This window comes from Entelurus aequoreus, linkage group LG25 (assembly GCF_033978785.1).
Source record: "Entelurus aequoreus isolate RoL-2023_Sb linkage group LG25, RoL_Eaeq_v1.1, whole genome shotgun sequence".
Classification (NCBI taxonomy): domain Eukaryota; kingdom Metazoa; phylum Chordata; class Actinopteri; order Syngnathiformes; family Syngnathidae; genus Entelurus; species Entelurus aequoreus.
This window is the reverse complement of record NC_084755.1, coordinates 31,421,131-31,435,756: the sequence shown is the minus strand read 5'-3', so window position 1 is coordinate 31,435,756 and position 14,626 is coordinate 31,421,131. Positions and strand designations below refer to the sequence as shown.

The window sequence follows — 14,626 nt, the reverse complement described above, 5'->3', positions numbered from 1 at the left end:
CAAATCCCATCTGAATTCCAAACAAAATAAACACATTTATTCTGTGTAATTTTGCAAATCAACTTTGAGTGACAGTGACAACAAGCGGCCCTAACGGTGTTCGTCAACACTGTTCAATTGAACACCGTTCAATTATTGTAACGTCTATCAAGATGCTTCGAGGACAGGAATTATATCGATCACTTTATTGAGCAAAACTGTTTATATTCGGCCATAACCACACCAAAAACATGAGTAAAATACTCCTATCTCGAAAAACTAGTAATTTTCTGCCGTACAAACCAGGCCAAAACCAACTTGTCATCTGTCACCAACACGCATAGCACTAAACCACTGGTGCGTTTATGGCCACACAAAAAGTCGGACAACTCAAACACCACACAAAGTTACACTATGACTCCTCAGTCATACGTGTGCTTATTTTACTGTCATTTATTATTAATGTTAATTTATTTATATTAATCATGGAATGCTGTTACTAGAGAAAGTTACAGGAATGCACACTTCATCCTATGCTTACATTTCATTGTGCAACATGAGGATGTTTAAGGGGAACAAAATGTGATGTCTGAAAGGGGTACAAATGATTTCCAAAGCAGTGCTTTTGGTATAAAGTTAAGTTAGGTTAAATGAAAGTATTATTATTATTATTATTATTATTATTATTATCTTATCTTACGGTATACATCAAAAATTATATTGAGCAAAATTTAATTGAAATATTGTCAATGTGGCCCTCCAGCAGTGCTCGGGTTGCTCATGCGGCCCCCGGTAAAAATTAATTGCCCACCCCTGTTATAATTAGTGGTTGGCAAAAAATATTTTTAACCTAAATATGTGAAATTTCATAATCTCCCACGGCACACCGGACTGTATCTCACGGCACACTAGTGTGCCGTTAAAAACACTGCTCTATATAGTTGAGATAATTTTCGAACAAATATAAAAAGAAAAGGAGCAGGAAGAAGCAAAAGCTTGTGACGTCAGATAACCTTTTTGCCAACCCAAATATATTTATATTATTATTTTTAACATACTACAAAACACAATAGCAACCCCTCATGCTATAGTAGAAGCTTAGTCATTTTACCACACTACAGTATTTTATCCTTAGCAACTTTCGCTAACATCGTTTGAAGCAGCCATTCCCAACATTAGCGTGTCATGGGAAATTATCCAATTTTTCTCTAAATCGGTATGAAAATACACTTTATTCACTACGTCAGTGACGTTTGGGCAGCACGATGATTTATTTATTATTTTTCCCACGTGTGCCTTTCTTCAGCAACGATGCACACGTCTCAAATAAAAAGCTGGATTTGTATGGTTGCTGTAATAAAACACTGTAATGTTTTTCATTCAATTACCATGCAAAGTAAAGTAGGCATCCTTGTGTCACTGCAGCCTTGTAACGAGATTAAGCGGCAAAGGTAATCCAAAAATCCCCCGGGTTTAAACAAATGAAGGATCGACTCCTCCCCTTTTGCGTCCCATCCCACCGTAGCGTGGAGTCGACTCCTCCCCTTTTGCACAGTTCATTCTCCATCTGCCATTAATCCTCCTTCCCCATCACTTACACGTCATGTTTGAATGATGACCCCTTTTTAATCTCCTGTGATGGCATAAACAGGTCATTAGAGTGTGTGTTGTGTGAAAGGATATGATATTGACCACATGTTAAACTCATTTGCATAATTTAAAAAGACCCAATACTGCTTTGACAAAAAAATTAAGTGGTACGCCAAATAATCCCTTGATTAAAGTACAATGTTTGTTTTCCTATATCTAAAGACAGTGTTACTGTTCAAACCGTCAACATTCAAAATATTAAATACACTTTGTTCAAAAAGGTCTTCTTTAGGGATGATGTCCGAAACCGGTTCTCCCGGTTGTTCGATAAGAAAAGGACCTAGTCTATGGACTCAAATCCCTTTTTGAGAACCGGTTCCTGTTATCGAGGCCACTATAGTAAAGAAAAAGAGTTGGTTCTTAAATCGAATCCCAATGTTATGCCCATTTGATTTTAGACTCTTACTGACACCTTGTGGCGATATGAAAATACTACGCGTCATTAGTTTGGGCGACGTCAGTTCAGTTCGTGAGACAATTGAGAAGTAGACAAGTTGTGTTAGCTCTTACAAGCCTTGGAAAAGATAAATCTGTAAGTAAACTGTTGAACTTGTTTATGTAACTCAATATTAAGGTGGAAAGTGGTTAAATTTGATACTAAGATGTTTATTGAAAAACGATTTTTGTACACTGTTTCAATTGATGTTTTGAGGACTTAAAATGGCTGCCAGTCGTGTATTTCCACCATCGAAAACATTTTTTGGAAGAAGAGTTGTTGATTGATGACTGTGGTGTTGTTAGTGTCATAGTGTGTGTAGTTAGTATGTTCCAATAGCAGCAGAAGTGCACTTTTTGGAGAGCTGTATTATTTTCAGTTTTGTGCCCAAGGGACTGATTTTATTTAACGCTATATTATTATTTATACACCTATAGTAAACACAGAGACAGGTTGTTTTTGTGTTACTGTATATATTTGTTTTTCTGAAAAATCCCACTTAATATACTTTGGGTAACAACAGTCAATATTTTTTTAATTTTTTTTTTTAGGGGGGTAACAGTCAATATTTATTTATCTATTTTATTTTATTTTTTTCTTATAAAATAAAAGTGAGCTTTTGTTAAACCAAATATTGTGTTTTTTTCCATATACAACAACCTATATGGATTCGATAAGACAATCGATAAGGAATCGGTTCGATAAGAGGATTCGATAATGGGCTCGAACTCGATAATTTCTTATCAAACATCATCCCTAGTCTTCTTATCCATATACTTTTTCAAATGTTCTTGTAGTCAGACCATATTTGCGGCATATTAGACAGAATTTTTACCTGACATGTTTCGTATAACAGCTGATAGGCAACACGTCGCAGTGGTCAGGTGACCCTTCGGAAGAATATTGCAGATAACAGTCGAAACATGTGAGGTAAAAATTCCATCTAATATACCGAAAATATGGTCTGATTACAAGAAAATTTGAAAAAGTATTTAATACTCTTGTTGAATAAAACCTTTGCCTTGTTTTTAATGACTACTTAGGCCTACTATGCTACTGTCTTGTAATAAAGTTAAAGTACCACTGATTGTCATACACACACTAGGTGAGGCAAAATTATTTTCTGCATTTAACCCATCACCCTTGATCACCCCCTGGGAGGTGAGGGGAGCAGTGAGCAGCAGCGGTGGCCGCGCCCGGGAATCATGTTGGTCATTATGGTGGTACTCGGAGAGCCAAGTGTTTTCTAAGGCTGTAATTGCTGACAACAGTTTGACAACCGCTGTGATAGGTACTTAGATAAGAGTACAAAATATAATGAAAAGAGAATAATTTGCATACAAATGTGCACAAAATGAGGAAACAATGGATGGAAGTTGTAGACAACCACAGTGTATAGCGCTGGGCATCAGCCAAATTAATGACTAAATGTACAGCAAAGCACCGAAACAAATTATTGCGTCAATGAAAGACGTTGAATTTTTATTCCTGGTAAAAAAAATAATAATAATGTTTTTTTGACAATGCGTACTGTATGCCAGTCATACCCAACCACTGTGCACTTTGGTGCGTCTAATATGAGCGTGACTGGCTCGTGGCTGAGAGCTGGGATAAGGCCTGACCTTAGTGACGACAAAATATATAGAAAATAGATGGACAGATATTTACATTTATTTTCAATAGTAAAAAAATATATATGTAGAAGGTACTGTAAGTGCTACACAATAAAGATGTGTTTATGGCGATAATCTTAAATCAAAAAAGAACTCGAGATTAATAAGAGGACCAATGATGACTATAAAATGTAGAGAATTTAAAATTATTATCCTGCATAATATTGAACTATTATTAATAATTATAATAATAATAATAATTCTAGAACATAAAAAAATAACATAATACATAATATACTTGATTAAAGCATGGGTTAACTCGCTGACTTTAACATGATGCCAAATATCACCATCAATGGACATCATTTGTAACATAATGCATAAAAATACACTTCATTTATAAGCGCCTTTTAAAAAAATAACCAAGGACACTTTACAATATACAGGTAAAAATATTAAAAATATGATAAAACAACATAGGATCCATTCCATTTTTCTTATATTTAACTAGGTAAAAACTCATTGAGATTAAAATCTCTTTTGCAAGTGACCTGGCCAAGATGGCAACAAAAACAGGTTTCATAAATAAACAGAACAAAAAATAAAAACAGGAGCAGTCACACACTATAATAAAATGTACAAATTATTTACAACATAAACACAAAAAACACGCAAAAGGTTAAAAAAATGTTTTAGTAAAAATGTTGAAATAGAAACACTTTCTCGATCCTTTAAAATGGCCTGAGATTCCCCCCAAAGTGATGAGTTCAGGTAACCTCAGACCCTTTTATTCATTCCATGACCATGGCTTTTTTTGTTTTACCGAGATGTGTGTTGGCTCCAGGAACCAACTCGCCAAGGGTGTCCTGTGACCACAAACTGTAGCGACTGGAGTCTCCACACATAAAAGAACACAAATAAGGGGGAACCAGAAAATAAACATGTGACCGACAAAAGAACATACTAACTCTGCACCGCATTGGCTCTGTCAACATGGCGGTGAATGTACGCATGTGCTGTGTTTGTTTGTGCTTAAATGTTCTTATTTACCCTATTTTTCGGAGTATAAGTCGCTCCGGAGTATAAATCGCACCGGCCGAAAATGCATAATAAAGAAGGAAAAAAACATATATAAATCGCACTGGAGTATAAGTCGCATTTATTGGGGGAAATGTATTTGATAAAACCCAACACCAAGAATAGACATTTGAAAGGCAATTTAAAATAAATAAAGAATAGTGAACAACAGGCTGAATAAGTGTATGTTATATGAGGCATAAATAACCAACTGAGAACGTGCCTGGTATGTTAACGTAACATATTATGGTAAGAGTCATTCAAATAACTATAACATATAGAACATGCTATACGTTTACCAAACAATCTGTCACTCCTAATCGCTAAATCCCAGGAAATCTTATACGTCTAGTCTCTTACGTGAATGAGCTAAATAATATTATTTGATATTTTACGGCTATGTGTTAATAATTTCACACATAAATCGCTCCTGAGTATAACTATTAAAAAAAAAACTGCGATTTATAGTCCGAAAAACACGGTAGTACATTTGGTGTAATGACAGCCTCTCTCAGCAATAATACGCAATTTTTTTTCCATATATATATTGTAAAACTGTTGTTTGTTGAATGGTGAAAATTTGTTGTCAGTATTTGTTTAATGGATTTTTGACATGTGCAGTCCAGAATTACAATTAGACACATGTCAAATGTTCTTTTTCCCTTCCCCAAACAAGTAGTATTTACTCTTTCTTTAACCAGATTAATATTGACACGTGCGGCCACAACAAGGTCTGATTAATCTGCGTTTTTGTGATTAACACGCTGACTTTAACGTGATACCAAACATCACATCGATGGACATCACTTGTAATAGTGATGCTGCCTTCAGGAACAATAGGACATTTTCATTTTCATCAACTCCTCCATATATTAAGCACTGATTTAAAGTGTGTACTTATACTGTGTAAAGGTGTACTGCAGGTGAGTTGACGTAAATAGAGTTACATGTAAGCCACTTTAACTAATCTTTGCCAGTTTGGGAAGACATTTCCTTTGTTATTGTGCAAGACCAAGCAAACATCCCTGCCATTTGAAGGAACACTTTATTCAGTTTATGTAATATATATATATATATATATATATATATATATATATATATATATATATATATATATATATATATATATGTTTTTTTATTGATTTTTTTTACACTTTTTTGCACAAATCTCTTAATCAAATTGGACAACATGTCATGTTTTTTTATTTTTTTATTCTAACACTTTGAATGCACATTTGATCTAATTATGTCAGGTTTTTGTATTTTGAAAAAATGCATGAAATGATTATGATCAATTTCCATCATCATTACCGTTCAAAAGTTTGGGGTCACATGGAAATGTCCTTATTTTTGAAGGAAAAGCACTGTACTTTTCAATGAAGATAACTTTAAACTAGTCTTAACTTTAAAGAAATACACTCTATACATTGCTAATGTGGTAAATGACTATTCTAGCTGCAAATGTCTGGTTTTCGGTGCAATATCTACATAGGTGTATGGAGGCCCATTTCCAGCAACTATCACTCCAGTGTTCTAATAGTACAATGTGTTTGTTCATTGGCTCAGAAGGCTAATTGATGATTAGAAAACCCTTGTGCAATCATGTTCACACATCTGAAAACAGTTTAGCCCGTTACAGAAGCTACAAAACTGACCTTCCTTTGAGCAGATTGAGTTTCTGGAGCATCACATTTGTGGGGTCAATTAAACGCTCAAAATGGCCAGAAAAAGAGAACTTTCATCTGAAACTCGACAGTCTATTCTTGTTCTTAGAAATGAAGGCTATTCCACAAAATTGTTTGGGTGACCCCAAACTTTTGAACGGTAGTGTATATTCAGGCTTAAATCTACACCAGTAATACCACACATTTGATATTTTCTATATGGAGGAAAACTCATATAGTGCGCATTTTTATATATATATATATATATATATATATATATATATATATATATATATATATATATATATATATATATATATATATATATATATATATATATATATATATATATATATATATATATATATATATATATATATATATATATATTAAAAGGTAAATTCCCAGCAGGCACAAGACATTAAAACAATGTTGAGAACTTGTTGAATTAGGTCCTGTTGTTGAGCAACTCAAACATAACGTTGAAACAACATGCTTTTTGACTACGTTTAATCATTGTTGGGTTGTGACGTTGATTTGACCGCTGAATTTTGGTCATTTTACAACCAATATTTTTACAACAAAAATACAACGTTGAAAAAACATGCTTTTTGACGACGTTTAATCAATGTTAGGTTTTGACGTTGATTTGACCTTTGAATTTTGGTCATTTTCCAACCAACAACGTGGATCCAACGTTGGACACCAACGTTGGACACCAACGTTGTCTCAGTTTACAAATACAACTATTTTGCAACGTTGTTTCAAAGTCAGTTTTAAAGGACATGTAAGTATAATCAATGTTGTATCAACGTCTTGTGCCTGCTGGGTTAACAATTAAGACTATATTGGAGATTTTTTTTTCTCCTTTCAGGGACATTTCTGCTATATTTTTGTCCACAACTTTGGTCGCGTTACTCCGAATGGAATGATTTTTTTATTTTTTTCACGTTTAATTTAGTTTTAGATTATTTCAAATATTTAATCATTTTAACCCATTTCTGTTGCTCCTGATGTTAATATAAAATAAACAATATTTATATGATATAGAAATAATTGCAGTAGCGTCATAGGCGTAAGTACTCATTAAAAACAAGTCAGAGGTTTTATTTAACATCAATCCATCCATTTTCTATAGATTGTCCCTTTCGGGGTCGCCACCTCATCGCAGAGCAAACATAGATAGACAAAAAACATTAGGGCCAATTAAGTGTTGCCAATCAACCTATCCCCAGGTGCATGTCTTTCGAGGTGGGAGGAAGCTGGAGTACCCGGAGGGAACCCACTCATTAATGAGGAGAACATGCAAACTCCACACAGAAAGACCCCGAGCCTAGGGATCAAACCCGGTACCTTTTTGTGAGGCACACACACTAACCCCTACAACACCGTGCTGCCGTTTTATTTGACATATTTTTGGCCACTGTAACATTTCACACGGTTTGAACAGTAAAACTGTGTTTGAATGACGGAAAATTAAGGAAAATAAAACACTGTACTTTGATCAAGTGATTCTATTGCATACCACTAGATGGAGCCTGTGTACCACTCTTGAAAACAAGATGCTGCATCTCAAGAGGCTATCCCAGTGATTCTTAAACTATGGTATAAGTGCCACAAGCGGTACAAGGGCTCCATCTAGTGGTACGCCAAATAACCACTTGATTAAATATTCAAACACAGTGTTACTGTTCAAACGGTGCAATTTTACAGTGGCCAAAAATATTAAATATAATTGTTAAATATAACCTCTGCCTTGTTTTTAGTGAATACTTAGTCCTACTACACTACTGTATTTTAATGTTGGTCATTATGGTGGTACTTGGAGAGCCAAGTGTTTTCTGAGGTAGTACATGGGGAAAAAAGTTTGAGAACTAGTGGGCTAACCTAAATAAAAAATGGAAATAACATTGAAATTGTTTTAAAATGTTTTTGATTCATATTTTTTTTACACTTTTTTGCACAAATCTCTTAATCAAATTGTACAACATGTCATGTTTTTTTTTTTATTCTAACACTTTGAATGCCCATTTAATCTAATTATGTCAGGTTTTTGTATTTTGAAAAAATTGCATAGAATGATTATGATCAATTTCCATCATCATTATTAATATTATGTACAAACCCCGTTTCCATATGAGTTGGGAAATTGTGTTGGATGTAAATATAAACGGAATACAATGATTTGCAAATCCTTTTCAACCCATATTCAATTGAATGCACTACAAAGACAAGATATTTGATATTCAAACTCATAAACTTTTTTTTTTTGCAAATAATAATTAACTTAGAATTTCATGGCTGCAACACGTGCCAAAGTAGTTGGGAAAGGTCATGTTCACCACTGTGTTACATGGCCTTTTCTTTTAACAACACTCAAACGATTGGGAACTGAGGAAACTAATTTGAAGCTTTGAAAGTGGAATTCTTTCCCATTCTTGTTTTATGTAGAGCTTCAGTCGTTCAACAGTCCGGGGTCTCCGCTGTCGTATTTTACGCTTCATAATGCGCCACACATTTTCGATGGGAGACAGGTCTGGACTGCAGGTGGGCCAGGAAAGTACCCGCACTCTTTTTTTTTACGGAGCCACGCTGTTGTAACACGTGCTGAATGTGGCTTGGCATTGTCTTGCTGAAATAAGCAGGGGCGTCCATGAAAAAGACGGCGCTTAGATGGCAGCATATGTTGTTCCAAAACCTGTATGTACCTTTCAGCATTAATGGTGCCTTCACAGATGTGTAAGTTACCCATGCCTCGGGCACTAATGCACCCCCATACCATCACAGATGCTGGCTTTTCAACTTTGCGTCGATAACAGTCCGGATGGTTCGCTTCCACTTTGGTCCGGATGACACGATGTCGAATATTTCCAAAAACAATTTGAAATGTGGACTCGTCAGACCACAGAACACTTTTCCACTTTGTATCAGTCCATCTTAGATTATCTCGGGCGCAGAGAAGCCGGCGGCGTTTCTGGGTGTTGTTGATAAATGGCTTTTGCTTTGCATAGTAGAGCTTTAACTTGCACTTACAGATGTAGCAACCAACTGTATTTAATGACAGTGGTTTTCTGAAGTGTTCCTGAGCCCATGTGGTGATATCCTTAAGAGATTGATGTCGGTTTTTGATACAGTGCCGAAGGTCAGGTCATTCAATGTTGGTTTCCGGCCATGCCGCTTACGTGCAGTGATTTCTCCAGATTCTCTGAACCTTTTGATGATATTATGGACCGTAGATGTTGAAATCCCTAAATTTCTTGCAATTGCACTTTGAGAAACGTTGTTCTTAAACTGTTTGACTATTTGCTCACGCAGTTGTGGACAAAGGGGTGTACCTCGCCCCATCCTTTCTTGTGAAAGACTGAGCATTTTTTGGGAAGCTGTTTTTATACCCAATCATGGCACCCACCTGTTCCCAATTAGCCTGCACACCTGTGGGATGTTCCAAATAAGTGTTTGATGAGCATTCCTCAACTTTATCAGTATTTATTGCCACCTTTCCCAACTTCTTTGTCACGTGTTGCTGGCATCAAATTCTAAAGTTTATGATTATTTGCACACAAAAAAAAAGTTTATCAGTTTGAACATCAAATATGTTGTCTTTGTAGCATATTCAACTGAATATGGGTTGAAAATGATTTGCAAATCATTGTATTCCGTTTATATTTACATCTAACACAATTTCCCAACTCATATGGAAACGGAGTTGGTATATTCAGGCTTAAATCTACACCAGTAGCCCAGACCTTTGATATTTGCTATATGGATGAAAACTCATATAGTGCACATTTTTATCATAACATTCATAATTGGGATCAAATGGCCATTTGATTGCGATCAAAACATATTATCTATTTTTTCAACTTAATTATTGGATTTTTTTTTTACAACGAACAAATATATATATATATATATATATATATATATATATATATATATATATATATATATATATATATATATATATATATACACATATATATATATATATATATATACACACATATATATATATACATACATGTTTTATATATACATGTACATGTATATATATTTTATACTTTTTGTACATATATATGTAAGTATATATATATATATATATATATATATATATACAATATATGTATATATACATACATGTTTTATATATATATGTACGTGTATATCTACATGTTTTATACATACATGTATATATATTTTATACTTTTTGTACATATATATATATATATATATATATATATATATATATATATATATATATATATACAATATATGTATATATACTTACATGTTTTATATATATATGTATGTGTATATCTACATGTTTTATATATACATGTATATACATTTTGTATATATATATACATACATATATATATTTATGAATTATAATAATTTTTTGTTTATAAATAAGTAATTTAGATAATAACAATTAAAAAAACATAATAATAATAATGATAATAATCATGGATAAACATAACAAAACATGCTTGTGGGAGCTTACATATATGTTTACCTTTCCAGTGGGCTATTTATCATCTAAAAGGTGATTCTTTATCAAAAATAAGTATCGTGATCGTTTTTTTCTAAATAAATTATCAACTTCAACCATCCAACTGTCTTCCCTCAGATGTAGTAAATGAGTCATTTTCTCGATTGTCCGTATTTCTTTGATAAAAATACAAAAACATTAAAACATATTTGCTGTTTTGATTCAGGACAAAAAATTTTATAAAAAATGTTGTATACACTCTTAATTATCATTAATTATTGTCCTGGTTATACTTAACTGCTAATAACTTATAAATTAAGGCAATTTGTTTATTAATCCTATCACATCGTCAATAGGCTGCCGAGTAAACAATGCAATTCAAAGTCATGCCAATGTGACTCACCTTTGTTGGTGTCGGTCCTCAGTACTTTATCTTTTATTAGTACTATTATGCATCCAAGCGGGTTGCAGTACAATCCACCATCAGTGCTGACTGACAACTGTCTCTCCCTTCCCCCCCACCGCCTCCGTTAATCTTTTCATTATCCCGTACTGCCAACTACTTACTGGCCACGCTCTAACACTCACCATCAGGTCCAGTGGGTAACGTATTTTGCATTTTGCAAACACACACCTTGGCAGGTAGCTTCGTCTTCCCTGTGTCATTAAAAAAAACAGATTTGTTTTGATTTGTTTACATTTTGTCCAACCCGCAATGGCCACAAAAATTGCATGCACATGCGTTATGGGCAATTATGCAAATTGGATAACCTCATCTCATCCTCAAACAACCCAACAACACAAATAGATTGCAGTCCTGTGGGAAAAAACTGACACGCACGAGTTCAACACTGTTAATAATAATAATAATGGATTATATTTATATAGCGCTTTTTAATGACACTGAGAACCCATTCAGTCCACATTCACACATTGATGGTGGTAAGCTACATTCGGAGCCACAGCTGCCCTAACAATTTGTGCCAACTGCTTCTGGAGCATCATGTCATAATACTTATCTTCCATTTTACGCTTTATTCATATTTATTATAATTCAGTGGCCATGTACCTTCTCTAGGGTTCAGTTTGTATTATTGGCATTGGAGTTGAATGAAATATGAATGAAATAAGTTTATTTCGGTCATATGATCAACCATTAACCATTTTGTGTGACAGTACAGTACAAATTATACATATATAACAATCATACACATTTACACACAAAAAGAAAAGAAAAGAAAAAAGCATGACCGAAAAAGGAATAGGCTGAAGCCAAGGCTTATATTTGCCTATCCTATACCTTCACTGAAAATAAGATTACCTGGAACATCAACATTAAAAAGAAAAAAAAAATCAATGGGATGAAAGTAATCGTTGCTATATTTTATAATTTTCAATTATTTCACCTTTCAATGTTTTCTTAAACCTTAACAAAGAAGTACATGTCTTCAACTCATCACTGAGCTTGTTCCACCATTTAACTCCTAAAACTGAAATACATTTGTATTTTGTATTTGTTCTTGCTTTACATATTTCGAAAACCAATATCCCCCGTAAATTATAGTTTACTCCTCTTAATTTAAATAACCTAAGAATACAAGCTGGAAGGCTGTTGTTCTTTACTCGAAACATAATTTCCATTGTTTTTAAAAACACAATATCTGAAAATTTTAACACATTAGAACTTATAAATAATGGATTGTTATGTTCATAGTAGCACGCTTTGTGTATTATTCTAATGACCCGTTTTTGAAGTTTAATTATTGGGTCTACGTTTGTTTTATAAACATTTCCCCAAACTTCAACACAATATGTTAAATATGGAAAAATAAAAGAATAATATAACATATGCAAACATTTCTTATTCAGCATGTGTTTTACTTTATAAAGAATAGCAATGGATTTGGATATTTTTCCCTTTATATATTCAATATGCGGTTTCCAACATAATTTATGATCAATTATTATTCCCAAGAATTTAGTTTCATATACTCTATCAATTTCCACTTGATTTAATTTTAATTTTGCTTCACAGTTTGTCCTTGCACCACTAAACACCATAAACTTAGTTTTCTTATCATTTAATGATAACTTATTAATATCAAACCATTTTTTTAGCTGAATCAACTCAACTTCTATTATCCTCAACACTTCCTTCAAGTCTTCTCCTGAACAATATACATTTGTATCATCTGCAAACATAATAAATTTCAATTTATTAGACACTGAACAAATATCATTTAAATATAGTATAAATAACTTAGGTCCCAATACCGAGCCTTGTGGCACCCCACAAGTTACTCTTCTTGGCTGTGATTTAGTCTTATTAATTTCCACATATTGAGATCTATTGCTTAAATAACTACTTAACCACTGTTGTGAAACACCTCTTATGTCATAGTTTTCCAATTTTTGCAGAAGTAAGGAATGATCGATTGTGTCAAAAGCTTTACATAAGTCAATAAATACTCCAACGGTGTGTTGTTTCTTTTCTATTGCTGTAGCTACGTTTTCTACAAAGTCCATCACTGCTAGGGATGTAGATCGATTACTCCTGAACCCATACTGCTGATCATTCAGTAGCTCATGTTTGTCAATGAACTGATCAAGTCTATTTACAAATAATTTCTCAAGAATTTTTGCAAATTGAGGTAGTAGAGACACAGGTCTATAATTTGAGACCATGTGTTTATCACCATTTTTATAAATTGGAATAACTTTAGCAATTTTCATTTTGTCAGGAAAAGTTCCAGTTGATAAAGATTTATTACATATATAAGTAAATGGCTTCAGGACACAATCCACCACTTCTTTAACGAGTGACATATCCACGTTGTTACCATCGACAGATTTTTTGTTTTTAAACTTTCTGACCACTTCTAACACATCACTTTCACAAACTCCGCCAAGAAACATTGAATTTTTAATGTCAGATACACGCTTTAACTTTTTCTCATCATTCATATTAAAATTTATATTTTTTGCCAAATTTGGGCCAACATTCACAAAAAACTTATTGAATTCCTCAGCTATTTCTTCTATATTTTCAATAATTGAGTTGTCATCTTTTACCAGATAAGCTGTAAAATCCTTTTTGCTAGATTTTTTAATCATTGTATTAAGCACATTCCAGGTTTCAATTATATTATTTTTATGTTTATGCAGCAATTGTTCATAATAGTTTTTCTGTTGCAGCCTCATGATACATGTCAATCTGTTTTTATACTTTTTATATTTATCCTCATTTTCTGTTGTTCGATGCTTAATAAATTCCTTGTAAAGCCTTTTTTTTTTTTACAGGCTTTTACTAAACCCCCTGTTATCCATGGTTTCTCCCTCTTTTTAGTATTTTGCTTATATTCTCTCAATGGACAATGATGGTCATAAAGTGTCAGAAATATATCCAGGAATGTATCGTATGCTTCATTAGTGTCCTCCACAAAAACATTTTGCCAATCCTGATTTAAAAGATCAGCCTTGAATGCCTTAACTGCTTCTGGTGATTTTATTCTAACAAAGTTATTTATTTGTCTTTTTGTTTGTAAGTTTGTCTCCTTGTTCATTTGCATCACTGTAAAGACAGGCAAGTGATCACTTACATCAGTCACTAAGAGTCCACTTTTTCTATTCCCATCAAATACATTTATAAAAATATTGTCAATCAGTGTTAAGCTGTCCTTTGTTATTCTGCTAGGTTTTACAATTAGTGGAAAGA

The 14,626-nt window shown here is 33.4% G+C and overlaps 1 pseudogene; it reads right to left on the bottom strand.

Annotated features, from left to right (window-relative positions):
• LOC133642676 (synaptotagmin-1-like) overlaps positions 1-14,626 on the bottom strand; it is a 44,227-nt pseudogene that overhangs the window by 26,547 nt on the left and 3,054 nt on the right.